Source organism: Pseudophryne corroboree, chromosome 4 (genome assembly GCF_028390025.1).
Source record: "Pseudophryne corroboree isolate aPseCor3 chromosome 4, aPseCor3.hap2, whole genome shotgun sequence".
Lineage (NCBI taxonomy): Eukaryota > Metazoa > Chordata > Amphibia > Anura > Myobatrachidae > Pseudophryne > Pseudophryne corroboree.
This window is the reverse complement of record NC_086447.1, coordinates 348,489,920-348,511,833: the sequence shown is the minus strand read 5'-3', so window position 1 is coordinate 348,511,833 and position 21,914 is coordinate 348,489,920. Positions and strand designations below refer to the sequence as shown.

At 49.1% G+C, this 21,914-nt stretch overlaps 1 protein-coding gene across 2 annotated transcripts in view; it reads left to right on the top strand.

The window, feature by feature from the left end:
* Positions 1 to 432: 432 nt before the first annotated feature.
* TPRG1 (tumor protein p63 regulated 1) overlaps positions 433 to 21,914 on the top strand; it is a 287,891-nt gene continuing 266,409 nt past the window's right edge. Inside the window, exon 1 of one of the 2 annotated variants that reach the window (XM_063916487.1) lies at positions 433 to 780. The gene's annotated coding sequence lies outside the window, so the exon portion shown is untranslated. The remainder of the gene's footprint in view (positions 781 to 21,914) is intronic. The other variant, XM_063916486.1, reaches the window with a different exon arrangement.

Sequence of the window (21,914 nt, the reverse complement as noted above, 5' to 3'; positions counted from 1 at the left end):
TCTTCCCCTATGTTATTAGTTTATATGTGCTTGGAAACTAGAAAATTGTAACTGCCACAATACACAGGTTTATAACGTTTGTACCGTGAGGCATGTTTGTAGTACAACTGCAATGAAAGCCTAAAAATAAGTTCCAGTGGCCACACTTTCCTTATTTGCTCGTGTAATGTTTGGTCTGTGAATTGAATATACATAGTAAACGCAGACCCTCCAACATGACCCGCCCCACTAGGTACAAAATGCTCTGTTTCTGGACTTCCCTCTTAATTTATGATTTCCATCACCTGTGTTGAACTAGTTAAATGATAAGAAAGCTGTTTCTTCACAGGTGATTGCAATAATAAATTAAGAGGGAAGTCCAGAAACAGAGCATTTTGTACCTAGTGGGGCGGGTCATGTTGGAGGGTATGGTAAACGTGCCCCATTTACAATGTATCTTTCTTTTTAATAAATGTATTATTATTTGAATACTATTGCTAGATATTTGCACAAACAAATCTGCCTTACAGTATGTATCCCCTGTCTCAATGAGTGCTGTGAGAAAGGCCTGTAGAAGGAGCACAACAACTCACAGACAGAGAAAACTAGCTCTTCCACTTTAACAGCAGCAGACCTGTGGCCACTTCCTATTTGCACATTCGAACGAGTGATCACAAGGTTTGGTGGGTGTTGTATATTCTGCATCGCCTCTGTACAGCTCTCAGACAGTAACTTCAGGCAGAGGGAAGTGACGGCAGGAGATCACCTATATTTCTCCAACATACAACATTCAACATTCCGGTAAGGCTGAATATCAGATGCTCTGTCAGGAAGTCTCCTTCCAATCTGAAAGATAAAATGTTGCTGTGTAGATACAGTACATTAGGGGGAAACTGACTCCTGTATATCTCTGACAGGAAGTGTGGCATTGTACTGCCTGCAGAGAAGCCTTACACGTGTACTGTATCTACAATGCACTCATTTGCTTTAGTAGTTGTTCTTGTTATGCTGTACTATGGTGAGAAAGAAAACAAAACAAAAAAAAAACTTTTCTAAACTTCGTTTCCATGAAAGCAGTTTGATAAGCCCCACCCTTCTATGTTTAATGGCAACACTAGAGTTCAGTGACTGCAATTACAACTATTGCTCTATCAGTCTATAGTGCATTACATTACTGTGTATCACAGAGTATATAGTATAATGAAATAAACTAAAAGAAGTTAAAAACAAATGTATGTCATAAACAAGACTGATTTATCAGTTGTGTAATGTATTAAGTCATTAACACTTTGACGGCTAGTCCTGGTCCCTCCTAGGGCTTCCATTGGCTGATTCAGCTTGATTTTTTTTTTTTTTTACTTACCTAAATTTATTTTAGTAATAAATACATTTTTCCAACCCCAAGCTATTGCAATCTTGAGATGGCAGCAAGGATTGGAGGACACCCGCTGTCCTTTAACATAGGAATCCCAATGCTTCATAAGGGATAGCTTTTCCCAAGATTGTTACCATAAACGATGGTCACTGCCAGCGGTTTCCTGTAATAAACAGGAATAAACTTTCTCCAGGTCTTGAAAAGCTTTGTTAAAAAAGTACAGGCCTGTAATTACTGATGTGTGTCTGAACCTGAAAAAGCCCATTGTGGAATGTGACATCATGTCAGTACCAAACCTACTGCTACCTTAAGACCCCATCTTCATTCATTTCTGCTTGGTTTAGCTTCATTTAATCATGGGAGTGAAGATAATCTGGAGTTGTCTATTATTATTTTTTTAAAACCTTTTTTAATGCTTTTGTTACAATAATTAAAGTTAACTTACAAATGCGCTTTTCTGCAAAATGCATTTCATAGTTAAGCAAAAGGTCTAATCTTGGTTGTGCACACTGTTCTCTTTTACCTACTGTAATTTCTATATCCTTGTGTGTGGGTGCTCTTAGGGCTGTAACACACTGGCCGGTTTCTCCCGGATGGCAAAAAGCCGGACAAACTTTGTCCGGCTTTTTGCCATCCGGGAGAAACTGGCAGAGTCTGTCACACAGGACGGCTTTGAGCCGTGTGTAATGCTGTGCGCATGCGCAGCATTAGACACGGCTTGGGAAAAAAACGTTGTGTGTGAAAGCTCCCCTTCACACACACGGTTTACTGGCTGCAAAGACGGCCAGGCGCCCGCCCGGCAGCCGGACCTTCCAGTGATGAGACCCGGCTGCAACCCGGCAGCCGGGCCAGGGCCGTGCAGTGTGAAGGGACCCTACCCCTCACACTGTTAACTGCAATGCCGGCACGGGAAAAAGCCGTCCGGCTTTTTCCAGCCCGGCAAAAGCCGGGTAGTGTGTTTTAGCCCTTAGGGGGTTATTCAGGTTTGTAAGCAAACAAAAAAAGTTAGCAAATAAGCAAAACCATGTTGCACTGCAGGTGGGGCAGATGTAACATATGCAGAGAGATTTAGACTTTTGGTAAGTTATATTGTTTCTGTGCAGGGTAAATACTGGCTGCTTAATTTCTACACGGCAATTTAGATATCAGTTTGAACACACACCACCAAAATCTAACTCTCTCTGCATGTGTTACTTCTGCCCCACGTGCCGTACAACATGGTTTTGCCCAATTGCTAATTCTTTAGGTTTGCTAACAAACCTGAATAAGGACCTTAATCCGTAATCAACTAGGAACGGCCCCAACCTGGACGTTTCCCATGGCTGGTGCGGGTTGGATATGAGTGACCAGCGCTTGGGATCCCACCGGTCACCATACCAACGCATGGATCATGGGGATTAGAATGCCGGCGGGGGGACGAGCACAACAAAGCCCTTTGGCTCGCTGCACTCGCCACAGGCTCTATTCCCACTCTATGGGTGTTGTGGAATAGTCTCTGCTAGTCGGCATGCCGACTGTGCGGATTTTGAGGTGGCGGGATGTAGGTGTCAGTATTGTGACCGCCGGTCACATAACTATATCCCGCTGGTTCTAATAATAGGTGACATAATGTTCCTCATTTAGTGTATTTACATTCTACATGACACTTCCAACATTAGGTGTCAGATGCTAACATAGAGAGGCAGGTGTTAGCAGCTTCTAAAGGGCCCCGTATACTACTGCGACATGTCCGACCATCATGTCGCAGGCGATCACCCCGGCAGCCTCCCGTGCGGCAGGATCACCCAAGATACATCATATGCTGTCCTTTTGCATACAATATATCTTGGGCGATCCCAGCCATGCCTGCGGGGTCCCACATATCACGAGTGCAGCACGTTCAATCTGGAGGAACCTATCCGATGCTCACTGGAATGTGTATCGGATCGGAAACACCTCCAAAATGCCTGATTTCACCCGATCTATCGGCCCGAATGCCCAAAATCGGATGAAATCGGGAATTATCGTTCTAGTGTATGGGGCCCTTTACTGTACCTTCGAATTCACCATGATATCACAGTGCAGCGCCAAACTTCCAGTCTGACACTGCCTGCTTAACAAAAAGTAAAAAGCATGTGGACGTTATAGGCAGGTGGAATGCCTTGAGTGCTTCCCCTGGCACTGCCTACTTCTCCCATTAGATAGGGCAGTGGTTCTCAAACTCGGTCCTCAGGACCCCACACGGTTCACGTTTTCCATGTCACCCAGCAGCTGCACTGTGTATCACCAACTGTCACATTTTTAAAATCTACAGGTGACCTGCAAAACATGGACCGTGTGGGGTCCTGAGGACCGAGTTTGAGAACCTGTGAGATAGGGCAAACTATCATGTCTACTATATGTAGAGTAGGCTTACCATACATGCTATCTTTTTATACCGGGACACTAATGAATTACACAGATTTCCATACCTCCCAACTGTCCCGATTTTCGCGGGACAGTCACGTTTTTTGGGGACTGTCCCGCTGTCCCACCCGCGGGCTGCAGTGTCCCGCGGTGGGAGGGGCAGTTGGGAGGCTCTGTCTCTTGCTGCCCTGCTTAGCAGAGCAGCGGTGAATAGATGCTGTGCACATGCGCACAGCGTCTATTCAGTGGAGACAGGAGGAGAGGGGGCATGCCAGCGGCTCTCAGAGCGCTGGGCATGCCCCCTCAGTGTCGAAAATGAGGGAGTGGCTTGCGATTGCGAGTCCTCCCGTGAAGCCACGCACCTTTTACACAGGCCACGTCCCAAAGTTGGGAGGTATGGATTTCTGTGGCTGGCTGACAGCAAGCCTGCATTTCACCTGCTATTAATCCATCACAAAACCTGTGTAATTCACAAGTGTCTTGATTTAAAGTGATAGTATGGTAAGTATATATATTTATTTACAAGCATTAGTAATGCTGACTAGTAATTTCACAAACGCAGACTATACAACTTTGCGTTATATAGGTCTACAGCTACAGGCCATCCATTATAGCCAATGGGATTTTTTAGGAGACACAACACCATATTTTGTAATTTTGGTTCAAGATAAGTAGAGGTTGCATGTGTAGTACAAATCAATACTGTTAATTTGAATTATTATGCAGCTGTTATAAATTGTTCACAACAGTTTCATGTGTCCATGTACTGTACGCTATTCATTAATTTCTCCGTTTTTAAAGTTTCTCTAACGTCCTAGAGGATGCTGGGGACTCCGTAAGGACCATGGAGAATAGACGGGCTCCGCAGGAGATAGGGCACTTTAAGAAAGCTTTGGACTCTGGGTGTGCACTAGCTCCTCCCTCTATGCCCCTCCTCCAGACCTCAATTTTACACTGTGCCCAGAGCAAGATGGGTGCACTGCAGAGAGCTCTCCAGAGTTCTCTGCCTAGAAGCATTTTTGTTTGGATTTTTTCTTTCTGCATTTTACTTTTTCACAGGGAGCACTGCTGGCAACAGGTTTCCTGCATCGTGGGACTGAGGAGAAAGGAGCAGACCTTCTTGTCAAAGATAGGCTCTGCTTCCTCGGCTACTGGACACCATTAGCTCCAGAGGGGGTGAACACAGGTTCTTACTGGGCGTCCACCCCCGGAGCCGCGCCGCCGTTCTCCTCACAGAGCTAGAAGTACAGAAGACAGAAGTCGTCAGGCGGCAGAAGCCTTCAGCTTCACTGAGGTAACGCACAGCACTGCAGCTGTGCGTCATTGCTCCCATACACCTCACATACTCCGGTCACTGTAAGGGCGCAGAGGGAGGGGGGGCGCCCTGGGCGGCAATATAAAACTCTGCATGGCATAAAGAATATATACATGTACAGGTGGGCTCTGTACATGTATATAAAAGAGCCCCCGCCATATTTCACTAAGTTTGAGCGGGACAGAAGCCCGCCGCCGAGGGGCGGGGCTTCTCCCTCAGCACTCTCCACAGCACTGCTGAGAGGAAGCTCCCCGGACTCTCCCCTGCTTACACACGGTGAAAGGGTGCTTAAAAGAGAGGGGGGGGGGGGCACATAATTGGCGGTTTACATATTATACAGCGCTGCTGGGGAAAAACAATTTGTGTTATTCTCCAGGGTTATTGCGCTGGGGTGTGTGCTGGCTTACTCTCTCTCTGTCTCTCCAAAGGGCCTTGACAGGGATACTGTCTTCAGGAAAGGGGTTCCCTGTGTGTGTGTGAAGTGTGTCGGTACGCGTGTGTCGACATGTTTGACGAGGAAGGCTCGCTTAATGTGGAGGGGGAGTGCTTGAATGTCAGGTTGCCGTCGGCAACGCCGACACCGGAATGGGTGGATATGCTGAATGTCTTGAATGCAAATGTCAATCTATTGCATAAAAGATTAGACAAAGCAGAAGCTAGGGATCAGTCAGGTAGCCAGTCCATGCCTGTTCCTGGGGCGCCAGGTCCTTCAGGGTCCCAGAAGCGCACCATATCCCAGATCGATGACACAGATACCGACACAGATACTGACTCTAGTGTCGACTATGAAGATGCAAAATTACAGCCGAAGGTGGCTAAGGGTATACGGTACATGATTATGGCCATTAAAGAGGTTTTGCATATTACTGAGGAACCCCCTGACCCTGACACGAGGGTACACATGTATAAAGGGAAAAAGCCTGAAGTCACTCTCCCATCCTCGTTTGAATTAAGTGACTTGTGCGAAAAGGCTTGGGAATCTCCGGATAGGAGACCACAAGTTCCCAAAAGGATTCTCATGGCGTATCCTTTTCCACAAACTGATAGGATACGCTGGGAATCTTCGCCAAAAGTTGACAAGGCGCTGACACGTTTGTCCAAAAAGGTGGCACTGCCTTCTCAGGATACGGCTTCCCTCAAGGAACCTGCTGATCGCAGGCAGGAAATTACCTTAAAGCACATTTACAATCATTCCGGTACTATTGCTCGACCGGCTATGGCGTCGGCCTGGGTTTGTAGTGCGGTTGTAGCATGGGCAGATTCCTTATCTACGGAAATTGACACCTTAGATAGGGACGCCATTCAAATGACCATAGAGCATATCAGAGATGCTGCCTTGTATATGAGGGATGCTCAGAGAGACATTTGTTTATTAAGCTCCAGAATAAATGCGATGTCTATTTCTGCTAGGCGGCTCTTGTGGACCCGACAGTGGACGGGAGATGCCGATTCAAAGCGGCATATGGAGTCCTTGCCTTACAAGGGGGTGGAGTTGTTTGGAGACGGCCTCTCGGATCTTGTCTCTACGGCTACGGCTGGTAAGTCAAATTTCTTACCTTATGTCCCCCCGCAACATACAAAAAAGGCACCTCATTATCAAATGCAGTCCTTTCGTTCCAATAAAAACAAGAAGGTACGTGGCTCATCCTTTGTTGCCAGAGGGAAAGGCAGGGGAAAAAAGCTGCACACAGCTAGTTCCCAAGAGCAGAAGTCCTCCCCCGCGTCTGCAAAGTCCACCGCATGACGCTGGGGCTTTCCGGGGGGAGGCAGATCTGGTGGAGGCTCGTCTTCGATTTTTCAGCCACGTCTGGGTTCACTCGCAGGTGGATCCCTGGGCATTAGAGATTGTTTCCCAGGGATACAGGCTGGAATTCGAAGACTTGCCTCCTCGCCGATTTTTCAAATCGGCTCTGCCGGCTTCCCCGTCAGAGAGGGAGCTAGTGTTGACAGCAATCCAAAAATTGTATATTCAACGAGTGATTGTCACAGTTCCTCATCTCCAGCAAGGAGAGGGATATTACTCAACCCTGTTTGTGGTCCCGAAACCGGACGGTTCGGTCAGACCCATTTTAAACCTGAAATCTCTGAACCTGTACTTGAAGAGGTTCAAGTTCAAAATGGAATCACTCAGGGCGGTCATCGCCAGCCTGGAGGGGGGGGGGATTGGATGGTGTCCCTGGACATAAAGGATGCTTACCTTCATGTTCCGATATTCCCCCCGAATCAAGCGTTCCTGAGATTTGCAGTGCAGGACTGTCCCTACCAATTTCAGACGTTGCCGTTTGGGCTTTTCACGGACCCGAGAATTTTCACCAAGGTAATGGCGGAAATTATGGTGCTCCTGTGCAGGCAGGGGGTCACAATTATCCCATACTTGAACGATCTCCTCATAAAGGCGAGATCTCGGGAGAGGTTGCTGGACAGCGTGTCTCTGTCCATGAAGATGTTGCAGTTACACGGCTGGATTCTCAATATACCGAAGTCCCAGCTAGTCCCTACAACGCGTCTGACCTTTTTGGGGCTGATTCTAGACACAGACCAGAAAAAGGTTTTTCTTCCGATCGAAAAGGTTCAGGAACTCATAGCCATGGTCGGGAACCTATTAAAACCAAAAAAGGTTTCAGTGCATCATTGCACGCGGGTCCTGGGGAAGATGGTGGCTTCCTACGAGGCCATCCCTTTCGTCAGGTTCCATGCGAGGACCTTTCAATGGGACCTTTTGGACAAGTGGTCCGGGTCCCATCTACAAATGCATCAAAAGATCACACTGTCTCCCAGGACCAGGGTATCTCTCCTGTGGTGGCTGAACAGTGCTCACCTACTAGAAGGTCGCAGGTTCGGCATTCAGGGCTGGGTCCTGGTGACCACGGACGCAAGCCTCCGAGGCTGGGGAGCAGTGACTCTGGGAAGAAATTTCCAAGGTCTCTGGTCAAGCCTAGAGTCTTGTCTCCACATCAACGTCCTAGAGTTGAGGGTCATATACAACGCCCTGCGTCAAGCGGAGGAATTGCTTCGGAGAAAACCGGTTCTGATTCAGTCAGACAATGTCACGGCAGTGGCACATATAATTCGCCAAGGCGAAACAAGGAGCAGAATGGCCATGGCAGAAGCGACCAGGATTCTACGCTGGGCGGAAGGCCATGTAAGCGCGCTGTCAGCTGTGTTCATCCTGGGGGTGGACAACTGGGAGGCGGACTTCCTCAGCAGGCACGACCTGCATCCGGGAGAGTGGGGACTTCATCAAGAAGTCTTCGCACTGATCACGGATCGTTGGGGACTGCCTCAAATCGACATGATGGCATCCCGTCTCAACAAAAAGCTAAAGCGGTATTGCGCCAGGTCAAGGGACCCTCAGGCGGTAGCGGTAGACGCTCTGGTGACACCTTGGGTGTTCAGATCGGTCTATGTGTTTCCTCCTCTTCCTCTCATACCCAATACTCATTGTTCCAGATTGGCCACGGAGGACTTGGTATCCGGAGCTGCAAGAGTTGCTCGCAGGGGATCCGTGGCCTCTTCCTCTAAGGCAGGACCTGCTGCGGCAGGGGCCCTGTCTGTTCCAAGACTTACCGCGGCTGCGTTTGACGGCATGGCGGTTGAACGCCAGATCCTAGCGGAAAAAGGGTTTCCTGAGGAGGTCATTCCTACCCTGATCAAGGTTAGGAAAGACGTGACGTTAAAACATTATCACCGTATATGGCGGAAATATGTTTCTTGGTGCGAGGCCAGAGCCGCTCCTACGGAGGAGTTCCATCTTCAAACAGGAGTGACTTTGGGCCTAAAATTAGGGTCCATAAAGGTCCAGATTTCGGCCTTATCCATTTTCTTTCAAAGAGAATTGGCCTCTATTCCTGAAGTACAGACGTTTGTGAAGGGAGTGCTGCATATTCAGCCTCCTTTTATGCCTCCAGTGGCGCCTTGGGATCTTAACGTGGTGTTACGGTTCCTCAAGTCACCTTGGTTTGAACCACTGAAAACTGTGGAGTTGAAATACCTCACGTGGAAAATGGTCATGTTGTTGGCGTTAGCTTCGGCAAGACGCGTTTCCGAATTGGCGGCTTTATCACATAAAAGCCCATATTTGTTTTTTCACGTGGATAGGGCAGAGTTGAGGACTCGCCCTCACTTTCTGCCAAAAGTGGTCTCCTCTTTTCATGTGAACCAACCTATTGTCGTGCCTGTGGCTACACGGGACTTGGAGGATTCCAAGTCCCTGGATGTAGTCAGGGCTTTGAAGATTTATGTGACCAGAACGGCTAGAATCAGGAAGACTGAAGCTTTGTTCGTTCTGTATGCGGCCAACAAGGTTGGCGCTCCTGCTTCAAAGCAGACTATTGCTCGCTGGATCTGTAACACGATTCAGCAGGCGCATTCTACGGCTGGATTGCCGTCACCGAAATCGGTTAAGGCCCACTCCACTAGGAAAGTGGGCTCTTCTTGGGCGGCTGCCCGAGGGGTCTCGGCATTACATTTGTGCCGAGCAGCTACTTGGTCGGGGACAAACACCTTTGCAAAGTTCTATAAGTTTGATACCCTGGCTGAGGAGGACCTCCTGTTTGCTCAATCGGTGCTGCAGAGTCATCCGCACTCTCCCGCCCGTTTGGCAGCTTTGGTATAATCCCCATGGTCCTTACGGAGTCCCCAGCATCCTCTAGGACGTTAGAGAAAATAAGATTTTAATTACCGGTAAATCTATTTTTCGTAGTCCATAGAGGATGCTGGGCGCCCGTCCCAAGTGCGGACTTCTTCTGCAAGACTTGTATATAGTTATTGCTTACATAAGGGTTATGTTATAGTTTTCGGTTGTACCGTGGCTATGTTGTTGTTCATACTGTTAACTGGGTAAGTTTATCACAAGTTATACGGTGTGATTGGTGTGGCTGGTATGAATCTCGCCCTTAGATTTACAAAAATCCTTCTTCGTACTATCCATCTCCTCTGGGCACAGTTTCCCTAACTGAGGTCTGGAGGAGGGGCATAGAGGGAGGAGCCAGTGCACACCCAGAGTCCAAAGCTTTCTTAAAGTGCCCTATCTCCTGCGGAGCCCGCCTATTCTCTATGGTCCTTACGGAGTCCCCAGCATCCTCTACGGACTACGAGAAATAGATTTACCGGTAAGTAAAATCTTATTTTTTTTCTGAAATTCATTTTATATTATGTTAATATTCTAATATAAAAAGTTTTTGTTCATACTAAGATTAAGAATGATACATTCTTTGTGTATTAGGTACTGTTTATTGGGAAAGCAGTTACAGTGCTGGCTGTCGGGATACTGACGCCGTGATACCGACAGCTGACAATGCCGGCAGCCGGAATCCCGACGCAACAGGACTATTCCCACTCTACACCTATAGAGAGGAAATACATCATGTGGCGAGCGCAGTGAACCACGAGCCCGCAAGTAGACACTTTGCGCTTGCACCGCTGCCGGAATGCTAGTGGGCGGGATGCCGCTGTCGGGATACTGGCACTCTACCCGCCGGGATTACATATGTAACCAGTTTCATGATTATGACTTGAGACTGGTCCTCTATCACCTCTGCCATCTTTTAAGGTTGGTGAATGAAATTGATCATTAATACAGACCAGTAGTGTCCTGAGAAATGGCAGCATGTAGCAGCCCCAGTGCTCTATCCCTATAGATAGACGTTCTCTCTATAGGGTATGTTAGTTTAAACTGGCACTTACAGTATACATGTAACTATCAGGCTTACAATTCCGCCATTTTTGTTACCCAGGAAATTCAGTGCATTCTTCTAAATCAACTTATTCATACACATACAATATCCCAATATCCTGCGCTGTTCACGAGTGAAAACTGGTATGGAAACTATGAAAAAGCACAAAAATAAGTTTAAATATTACAAGTATTTATTGTACATTGGTGGTCATTCTGAGTTGATTGCTAGCTGCATTTGTTCGCAGTGCAGCGATCAGGTTAAATGGCAGTTCTGCGCATGCATATGCGGCGCAATATGCACGCGCAACGTACGGACACAACAAACAAAGTTTAAATATTACAAGTATGCAGTTTTGCACAGGGTCTAGCGATGCATTTCAGTCGCACTGGTTGCCGCAGAGTGATTGACATGAGGTGGGAGTTTCTGGGTGGCAACTGACCGTCTTCAGGGAGTGTTCGGAAAAACGCAGGCATGCCAGGGAAAACACAGGCGTGGCTGGGCGAACAATGGGCGGGTGTGTGACTTCAAATCCGGAACTGAATAGTCTGAAGTGATCGCAAGCACTGAGTAGGTTTTGAGCTACTCTGAAACTACACAACATTTTTTTGCAGGCACTCTGCGATACAACCGTTCGCACTTCTGCTAAGCTGAAATACACTCCCAGTGGGCGGCGGCATAGCGTTTGCATGGCTGCTAAAAACTGCTAGCGAGTGATAAACTCGGAATGACCCCCATTAAGCAACCGGTTGCTATAGAACAAGCATAAGAATAAAATATCTCAGATCAATATTTAGTATATAAATAGAAAGTGTTATTAAAAGATTCCTAAGGAGGTGGATCATATGCTGTAATATAATATTCTAATATTAAACTTTGAATGTCCAGAGGCACTGTGTCCACACCTATTTCAGAATAGGGGAGAAACATTTCCATTGGAACCATGTGATCTCCCAAGAGTTGTGTCCATGGTGAATGCCTGCAGATCGTGTCTACTTTCTCTTACGTCCTAGAGGATGCTGGGGACTCCGTAAGGACCATGGGGTATAGACGGGCTCCGCAGGGGACATGGGCACTATAAAGAACTTTAGAATGGGTGTGCACTGGCTCCTCCCTCTATGCCTCTCCTCCAGGCCTCAGTTAGATCCTGTGCCCAGAGGAGACTGGGTGCATTACAGGGGCGCTCTCCTGAGTTTCTCTGAAAAAGAATTTTGTTAGGTTTTTTTATTTTCAGGGAGCACTGCTGGCAACAGGCTCCCTGCATCGTGGGACTGAGGAGAGAGAAGCAGACCTACTTAAATGATAGGCTCTGCTTCTTAGGCTACTGGACACCATTAGCTCCAGAGGGTCGGAACGCAGGTCTCTCCCTCGCCGTTCGTCCCGGAGCCGCGCCGCCGTCCTCCTCGCAGAGCCGGAAGATAGAAGCCGGGTGAGTATAAGAAGAAAGAAGACTTCAAAGACGGCAGAAGACTTCAGCTCTTCTCTGAGGTAACGCGCAGCGGTAACGCTGTGCGCCATTGCTCCCACACACAACACGCACTGCAGGCACGGAAGGGTGCAGGGCGCAGAGGGGGCGCCCTGGGCAGCAATAAAAGACCTCTAGGACTGGCTAAAAGGCATATATAAGCTGAGGTGGCAATATATATTAAATCCCCGCCAGTATTAAACAAATTGAGCGGGACCGAAGCCCGCCGCTGAGGGGGCGGAGCTTGATCCCACAGCACTAACCAGCCCCATTTTTCTCCATAGCACATGCAGAGAAGCTGGCTCCCCGGACTCTCCCCTGCTGAACACGGTGACACAGGGCAAAAAATAGGGGGGGCACTTGTAAGGCGCAGTGAGTGTATAGGTATATACAGATAATCATAAAAGCGCTGTTATCTGGGAATTTTGTTCCAGTGTCAGTTGGCGCTGGGTGTGTGCTGGCATACTCTCTCTCTGTCTCTCCAAACGGCCTTATTGGGGAACTGTCTCCATATAAATATATCCCTGTGTGTGTGGGGTGTAGTACGGTATGCCGGCGCTCGGGCTCCCGGCGACCAGCATACTGGCGCCGGGAGCCTGACCGCCGGCATACCGGCAGCGTGGCGAGTGCAAAGGAGCCCCTTGCGGGCTCGCCACGCTGCGGGCACGGTGGCGCGCTACACGCGCCACACTATTTTATTCTCCCTCCAGGGGGGTCGTGGACCCCCACGAGGGAGAATAGCTGTCGGTATGCCGGGTGTCGGGATTCCGGCGCCGGTATACTGTGCGCCGGGATCCCGACATTCGGCATACTGAAGACCACCGTGTGTGGGGGTGTCGGTACGCGTGTGTCGGCATGTCTGATGCGGGAAGGCTCATCTAAGGAGGAGGTGGAGCAGATGATTGTGGTGTCTCCGTCGGCAACGCCGACACCTGATTGGTTGGACATGTGTAATGTTTTAAATGCAAATGTGACTTTGTTACATAAGAGATTAGACAAAGCAGAGTCCAGGGATAATACAGGGAGTCAATCAATGGCTTTGACGGTGTCACAGGGCCCTTCAGGGTCTCAAAAACGTCCCCTATCCCAAATAGCAGACACTGATACCGACACGGATTCTGACTCCAGTGTCGACTACGATGATACGAGGTTACACCCAAGGGTGGCCAAAAGCATTCATTATATGATTATTGCAATAAAAGATGTTTTGCATATCACAGATGACCCCTCTGTCCCTGACACGAGGGTACACATGTTTAAGGAACAGAAACCTGAGGTAACCTTTCCCCCATCTCATGAGCTGAATGCGTTATTTGAAAAGGCTTGGGAATCTCCAGACAAGAAACTGCAGATTCCCAAAAGAATTCTTATGGCTATCCTTTCCCTGCACAGGACAGGGTACGGTGGGAGTCCTCGCCCAGGGTGGACAAGGCTTTAACGCGCTTATCCAAGAAGGTGGCGCTACCGTCTCCAGACACCGCAGCCCTCAAGGATCCTGCTGATCGCAGACAGGAAACTACTTTAAAATCAATATATACACATACGGGGGCTTTACTCAGGCCGGTGATAGCATCGGCGTGGGTTTGTAGCACTGTAGCAGCTTGGACAGATACCTTGTCAGCTGATTTTGATACCCTAGATAGGGATACCATTTTATTGACCTTAGGTCACATTAAAGACGCAGTCTTATATATGAGAGACGCTCAGAGAGACGTTGGGCTGCTAGGTTCGAGAGCCAACGCCATGGCCATTTCTGCTAGGCGAGCGCTGTGGACCAGCCAATGGACGGGTGATGCCGACTCAAAAAGGCATATGGAAGTTTCAGTCCTTTCCGTCGCATAAGTCCAGAAGAGGTCGGGGATCTTCCTTCCTCGCCAGAGGTAAAGGGAAAAGAATGCCTGCTACGACTATTTCCCAGGAGCAGAAGTCCTCCCCGGCTTCTACTAAATACACCGCATGACGCTGGGGCTCCACTGAGGGAGTCCGCGCCGGTGGGGGCACGTCTTCGACTTTTCAGCCACGTCTCGGTTCAGTCGGACGTGGATCCTTGGGTGATGGAAATTATATCCCAAGGCTACAAGCTGGAATTCGAAGACGTGCCTCCTCGCCGATTCTTCAAATCGGCTTTACCAGCTTCTCCCACAGAGAGGGAGATAGTTTTAGCTGCAATTCAAAAGCTTTGTCAACAGCAAGTGATTATCAAGGTTCCCCTAAATCAACAGGGAAAGGGGTACTATTCAACCCTGTTTGTGGTCCCGAAACCGGTTGGCTCAGTCAGACCCATTCTAAACTTAAAATCCCTAAACCTGTACTTAAGAAGGTTCAAGTTCAAGATGGAATCGCTCAGGGCGGTTATCTCAAGCCTGGAAGGGGGGGATTTTATGGTGTCACTAGACATAAAGGATGCATACCTTCACGTTCCCATATATCCTCCTTATCAGGCATACCTGAGATTCGCTGTACAGGACTGTCATTACCAGTTTTAGACGTTACTGTTTGGGCTTTCCACGGCCCGAGGGTTTTCACCAAGGTAATGGCGGAAATGATGGTGCTCCTGCGCAGGCAAGGAGTCACAATTATCCCGTACTTGGACGATCTCCTGATAAAAGCGAGATCAAAGGAACAGTTGCAGAAAAGCGTGTCGCTCTTCCTGAGAGTGCTGCAACAACATGGCTGGATTCTAAATCTACCAAAGTCATAGTTGGTTCCTACGACTCGGCTGTCGTTCTTAGGCATGATTCTGGACACAGAACAAAAGAGGGTTTTTCTCCCAGGAACTCCAGAACATGGTCAGAGACCTGTTAAAACCGACGAAAGTGTCAGTACATCAGTGCACTCGAGTACTGGGGAAAATGGTGGCGACCTACGAGGCCATCCCCTTCGGCAGGTTTCATGCGAGGACTTTTCATTGGGACCTTCTGGACAAGTGGTCCGGGTCCCATCTTCAAATACATCAGAAAATAACCCTGTCCCCCAGGGCCATGGTGTCTCTCCTGTGGTGGCTGCAGAGTGCTCACCTTCTATAGGGTCGCAGGTTCGGCATTCAAGACTGGGTTCTGGTGACCACGGACGCGAGCCTCCAAGGATGTGGAGCAATCACACAGGGAAGGAATTTTCAGGGACTATGGTCAAGCCAAGAGGCTTGTCTACACATCAACATACTGGAATTAAGGGCCATATACAACGGCCTATGACAAGCGGAAAATCTTCATCGCGACCTACCGGTTCTGATTCAATCAGACGTCACAGCTGTGGCTCATGTAAACCACCAAGGCGGGACAAGGAGCAGAGTGGCAATGGCGGAAGCCACCAGGATTCTGCGCTGGGCAGAAAATCACGTAAGCGCTCTGTCAGCGGTATTCATTCCGGGAGTGGACAACTGGGAAGCAGACTTCCTCAGCAGACACGATCTCCATCCAGGAGAGTGGGGACTTCATCAAGAAGTTTTTGCAGAGATAACAAGTCTTTGGGGACTTCCTCAAATAGACATGATGGCATCACGCCTCAACAAGAAGCTTCGAAGGTATTGTGCCAGGTCACTGGACCCTCAGGCAGTAGCAGTGGATGCCCTGGTGACACCGTGGGTGTTTCAGTCGGTCTATGTGTTCCCTCCTCTTCCACTCATCTCAAAAATACTGAGAATCATAAGACGAAAAAGGGTGCAAACAATACTCATTGTTCCAGATTGGCCTCGCAGGGCCTGGTATTCAGAGCTTCAGGAAATGCTCACAGAAGATCCGTGGCCTCTTCCTCTCAGAGAGGACCTGTTGCAACAGGGGCCCTGTCTGTTCCAAGACTTACCGCGGTTGCGTTTGACGGCATGGCGGTTGAACGCAGAATCCTAGCTGGTAAAGGCATTCCGGAAGAAGTCATCCCTACTCTGATAAGGGCTAGGAAGGAGGTGACGGCGAAGCATTATTACCGTATCTGGAGAAAGTATGTATCTTGGTGTGAAGCCAAGAATGCTCCTGCGGAAGATTTCCATCTGGGCCGTTTTCTCCACTTTCTACAGACAGGAGTGGATATGGGCCTAAAATTAGGCTTCATTAAGGTACAGATTTCAGCCCTATCGATTTTCTTTCAGAAGGAATTGGCTTCTCTCCCAGAAGTCCAGACTTTTGTAAAGGGAGTGCTGCACATCCAGCCTCCTTTTGTGCCTCCAGTGGCACCATGGGACCTTAACGTGGTGTTACAGTTCCTGAAATCTCACTGGTTTGAGCCTTTTTCAAACGGTGGACTTAAAATTTCTCACTTGGAAGGTGGTCATGTTGTTGGCCTTGGCATCTGCAAGGCGGGTGTCTGAATTGGCGGCTTTGTCTCACAAAAGCCCCTATCTGATTTTCCATGTGGATAGAGCAGAATTGCGGACTCGTCCTCAATTTTTGCCTAAGGTGGTTTCATCGTTTCATATGAATCAACCTATTGTGGTGCCTGTGGCGACAGGGGTCTTGGAGGATTCCAAGTACCTTGATGTAGTCTGGGCCTTAAAAATGTATGTAGCCAGGACGGCTCGGGTTAGGAAAACGGAGGCTCTGTTTTGTCCTGTATGCAGCCAACAAGGTTGGCGCTCCTGCTTCTAAGCAGACTATTGCCCGCTGGATCTGTAACACGATTCAGCAGGCTCATTCTACGGCAGGATTGCCATTACCAAATTCGGTAAAGGCCCATTCCACTAGGAAGGTGGGCTCTTCTTGGGCGGCTGCCCGAGGCGTCTCGGCATTACAGCTTTGCCGAGCGGCGACTTGGTCAGGGTCAAACACTTTTGCAAAGTTCTACAAGTTTGATACCCTGGCTGATGAGGACCTACTGTTTGCTCAATCGGTGCTGCAGAGTCATCCGCACTCTCCCGCCCGGTCTGGAGCTTTGGTATAATCCCCATGGTCCTTACGGAGTCCCCAGCATCCTCTAGGACGTAAGAGAAAATAAGATTTCTCTGACGTCCTAGTGGATGCTGGGAACTCCGTAAAGACCATGGGGAATAGCGGGCTCCGAAGGAGGCTGGGCACTCTAGAAAGATTTATGACTACCTGGTGTGCACTGGCTCCTCCCACTATGACCCTCCTCCAAGCCTCTGTTAGATTTTGTGCCCGGCCGAGGTTGGATGCACACTAGGGGCTCTCCTGAGCTCTTAGAAAGAAAGATAGACTTAGGTTTTTTATTTTCAGTGAGACCCACTGCAGCGAGGGACTAAGGGGAGAAGAAGCGAACTCGCCTGCTTGCAGCCGGATTGGGCTTCTTAGGCTACTGGACACCATTAGCTCCAGAGGGATCGACCGCAGGCCCAGTCCTTGGTGTTCGGTCCCGGAGCCGCGCCGCCGTCCCCCTTACAGAGCCAGAAGCAAGAAGAGGTCCGGAAAATCGGCGGCAGAAGACATCAGTCTTCACCAAGGTAGCGCACAGAACTGCAGCTGTGCGCCATTGCTCCTCACACACACTTCACACTCCGGTCACTGAGGGTGCAGGGCGCTGGGGGGGGGGGGGGGGCCTGAGAAGCAATTATAACACCTTGGCTGGCAAAAATACCACAATATATAGCCCTAGAGGCTATATATGTGGAAAATACCCCTGCCAGAATCCAGAAAAAAGCGGGAGAATAGGCCGCGGAAAAGGGGCGGAGCTATCTCCTGCAGCACACTGGCGCCATTTCTCCTTCACAGATCCACTGGAAGGAAGCTCCCTGGCTCTCCCCTGCAGTCTACACTACAGAAAAGGGTAAAAAAAGAGAGGGGGGGGGCACTAAATTTAGGCGCTGTATAAATTATATAGAAAAAGCAGCTATAGGGGACATAACTCAGTTAGTCCCTGCATTATATAGCGCTCTGGTGTGTGCTGGCATACTCTCACTCTGTCCCCCCAAAGGGCTTTTGTGGGTCCTGTCCTCTGTTGGAGCATTCCTCGTGTGTGTGCGGTGTGTCGGTACGGCTGTGTCGACATGTTTGATGAGGATAATGATGTGGAGACGGAGCAGATGCCTTTAGAAGGGATGTCACCCCCTGCGGGGCAGACACCTGAGTGGTTGAGCTTATGGAAAGAAATGAGTGCACGTATAGACTCCTTACATAAGAAATTTGACGACATGCCAAATGTGGGACAGCCGACTTCTCAGCTCGTGCCTGCCCAGGCGTCGCACCGGTCATCAGGGGCTCTAAAACGCCCGCTACCTCAGACCGCAGACCCAGATGTCGACACTGATACTGACACCAGTGTCGACGACGATGAGTCTAATCTGATGCCCACTAAGGCCATTCACTGCATGATTGAGGCAATGAAAGAGGTGTTACACATTTCTGAGATAAATACAGGTACCACTAAAAAGGGTATTATGTTTGGGGAGAAAAAACTACCCGTAGTTTTTCCCCCATCAGATGAATTAAATGAAGTGTGTGAAGAAGCGTGGGCTTTCCCTGATAAAAAATTGGTAATTCCTAAGAAGGTACTAATGGCGTTCCCTTTCCCGTCAGAGGATAGGTCACGTTGGGAAACACCTCCTAGGGTGGATAAAGCGCTCACTCGTTTGTCAAAAAAGGTGGCACTACCGTCTCCGGATACGGCCGCCCTCAAGGAACCTGCTGATAGAAAGCAGGAGGCGATCCTGAAGTCTGTATATACACACTCAGGCATTATACTTAGGCCAGCTATTGCGTCAGCTTGGATGTGCAGTGCTGCCGCTGCGTGGTCAGATAAACTGTCAGAAAATATTGACACATTAGACAGAGACACGATCCTGTTAACCATAGACCATATAAAAGACTCAGTCTTATATATGAGAGATGCACAGAGGGAAATCTGCCGACTGGCATCTAAAGTTAGTGCATTGTCCATTTCTGCTAGGAGAGGCTTATGGACTCGCCAGTGGACAGGAGATGCAGATTCTAAAAGGCACATGGAAGTGTTGCCATATAAGGGTGAGGAATTATTTGGGGATGGTCTCTCGGACCTAGTTTCCACAGCAACGTCTGGGAAGTCAGCATTTTTACCCCATGTCCCCTCACAGCCTAAGAAGGCGCCGTTTTATCAGGTTCAGTCCTTTCGGACCCAGAAAAACAGGCGTGGAAAAGGCGGAGGTAGGGGAAAAAGGCTGCAACAAACAGCAGGTTCCCAGGAGCAAAAGTCCTCCCCCGCTTCTTCTGCCAAGTCCGCCGCATGACGGTGGGGCTCCACAGGCGGAGCCTGGTACGGTGGGGGGCCGCCTCAAGAATTTCAGCGATCAGTGGGCTCGCTCACAGGTGGATCCCTGGATCCTTCAAATAGTGTCTCAGGGGTACAAACTGGAATTCGAGGCGTCTCCACCCCACCGGTTCCTAAAATCTGCCTTGCCGATTGCTCCCTCAGACAGGGAGGCGGTGCTAGCGGCAATTCACAAGCTGTATTCCCAGCAGGTGATAATCAAGGTACCCCTACTTCAACAAGGCCGGGGTTACTATTCCACACTATTTGTGGTACCGAAACCGGACGGTTCGGTGAGACCCATTTTAAATTTGAAATCCTTGAACACATACATAAAAAAATTCAAGTTCAAGATGGAATCGCTCAGGGCGGTTATTGCGAGCCTGGAAGAGGGGGATTACATGGTATCCCTGGACATCAAGGATGCTTACTTGCATGTCCCCATTTACCATCCTCACCAGGAGTACCTCAGATTTGTAGTACAGGATTGCCATTACCAATTCCAGACGCTGCCGTTTGGACTGTCCACGGCACCGAGGGTATTTACCAAGGTGATGGCGGAAATGATGATACTCCTTCGAAAAAAGGGAGTTTTAATTATCCCGTACTTGGACGATCTCCTAATAAAAGCGAGGTCCAAGGAACAGTTGTTGGTGGGAGTAGCACTATCTCAGGAGGTGCTACACCAGCACGGCTGGATTCTGAATATCCCGAAGTCACAGCTGGTTCCGACGACACGGCTACTGTTCCTGGGTATGATTCTGGATACAGTCCAGAAAAAAGTGTTTCTCCCGGAGGAGAAAGCCAGGGAGTTGTCATCTCTAGTCAGAGACCTCCTGAAACCAAAACAGGTATCAGTGCATCGCTGCACGCGGGTCCTGGGAAAGATGGTGGCTTCTTACGAAGCAATTCCCTTCGGCAGGTTCCATGCCAGAATCTTTCAGTGGGACCTGTTGGACCAGTGGTCCGGATCGCATCTTCAGATGCATCGCTTGATAACCCTGTCTCCAAGAACCAGGGTGTCTTTACTGTGGTGGCTGCAGAGTGCCCATCTTCTAGAGGGCCGCAGGTTCGGCATACAGGACTGGGTCCTGGTGACCACGGATGCCAGCCTTCGAGGCTGGGGGGCAGTCACACAGGGAAGAAACTTCCAAGGACTATGGTCGAGTCAGGAGACTTCCCTTCACATAAATATTCTGGAACTAAGGGCCATCTACAATGCCCTAAGTCAAGCAAAATCCCTGCTTCTACACCAGCCGGTGCTGATCCAGTCAGACAACATCACGGCAGTCGCCCATGTAAATCGACAGGGCGGCACAAGAAGCAGGATGGCGATGGCAGAAGCCACAAGAATTCTCCGATGGGCGGAGAATCATGTACTAGCACTGTCAGCAGTGTTCATTCCGGGAGTGGACAACTGGGAAGCAGACTTCCTCAGCAGACACGACCTCCACCCGGGAGAGTGGGGACTTCATCCAGAAGTCTTCCAGATGCTGGTAAACCGTTGGGAAAAACCACAGGTGGACATGATGGCATCCCGCCTCAACAAAAAGTTAAAAAGATATTGCGCCAGGTCAAGGGACCCTCCGGCGGTAGCTGTGGACGCTCTAGTGACACCGTGGGTGTACCAGTCGGTTTATGTGTTCCCTCCTCTGCCTCTCATACCAAAGGTATTGAGAATAATAAGAAAGAGAGGAGTAAACACCATTCTCGTGGTTCCGGATTGGCCAAGACGAGCGTGGTACCCGGAACTTCAAGAGATGCTCTCAGAGGGCCCGTGGCCTCTACCGCTCAGACAGGACCTGCTACAGCAGGGGCCCTGTCTGTTCCAAGACTTACCGCGGCTGCGTTTGACGGCATGGCGGTTAAACACCGGATCCTAAAGGAAAAGGGTATTCCGGAAGAAGTCATTCCTACGCTTATTAAGGCCAGGAAAGATGTTACGGCAAAGCATTATCACCGCATATGGCGGAAATATGTTGCATGGTGCGAGGCCAAAAAGGCCCCAACAGAGGAATTTCAACTAGGTCGATTTCTGCATTTCCTGCAAGCAGGAGTAAATATGGGCCTAAAACTAGGCTCCATTAAAGTACAGATCTCGGCTCTGTCGATTTTTCTTTAAAAAAGAACTAGCTTCAGTACCTGAAGTTCAGACATTTGTGAAAGGAGTGCTGCATATTCAGCCCCCATTTGTGCCTCCTGTGGCACCTTGGGATCTCAACGTGATGTTGAGTTTCTTAAAATCACATTGGTTTGAGCCACTAAAAACCGTGGATCTGAAATATCTCACGTGGAAAGTGGTCATGTTATTGGCCTTGCCTTCAGCCAGGCGAGTGTCAGAATTGGCGGCTTTATCATGTAAAAGCCCTTATCTGATTTTCCATATGGATAGGGCAGAATTGAGGACTCGTCCCCAATTTCTCCCTAAGGTGGTGTCAGCGTTTCACCTGAACCAGCCTATTGTGGTGCCTGCGGCTACTAAGGATTTGGAGGACTCCAAGTTGCTAGACGTTGTCAGGGCCCTGAAAATATGTTTCCAGGACGGCTGGAGTC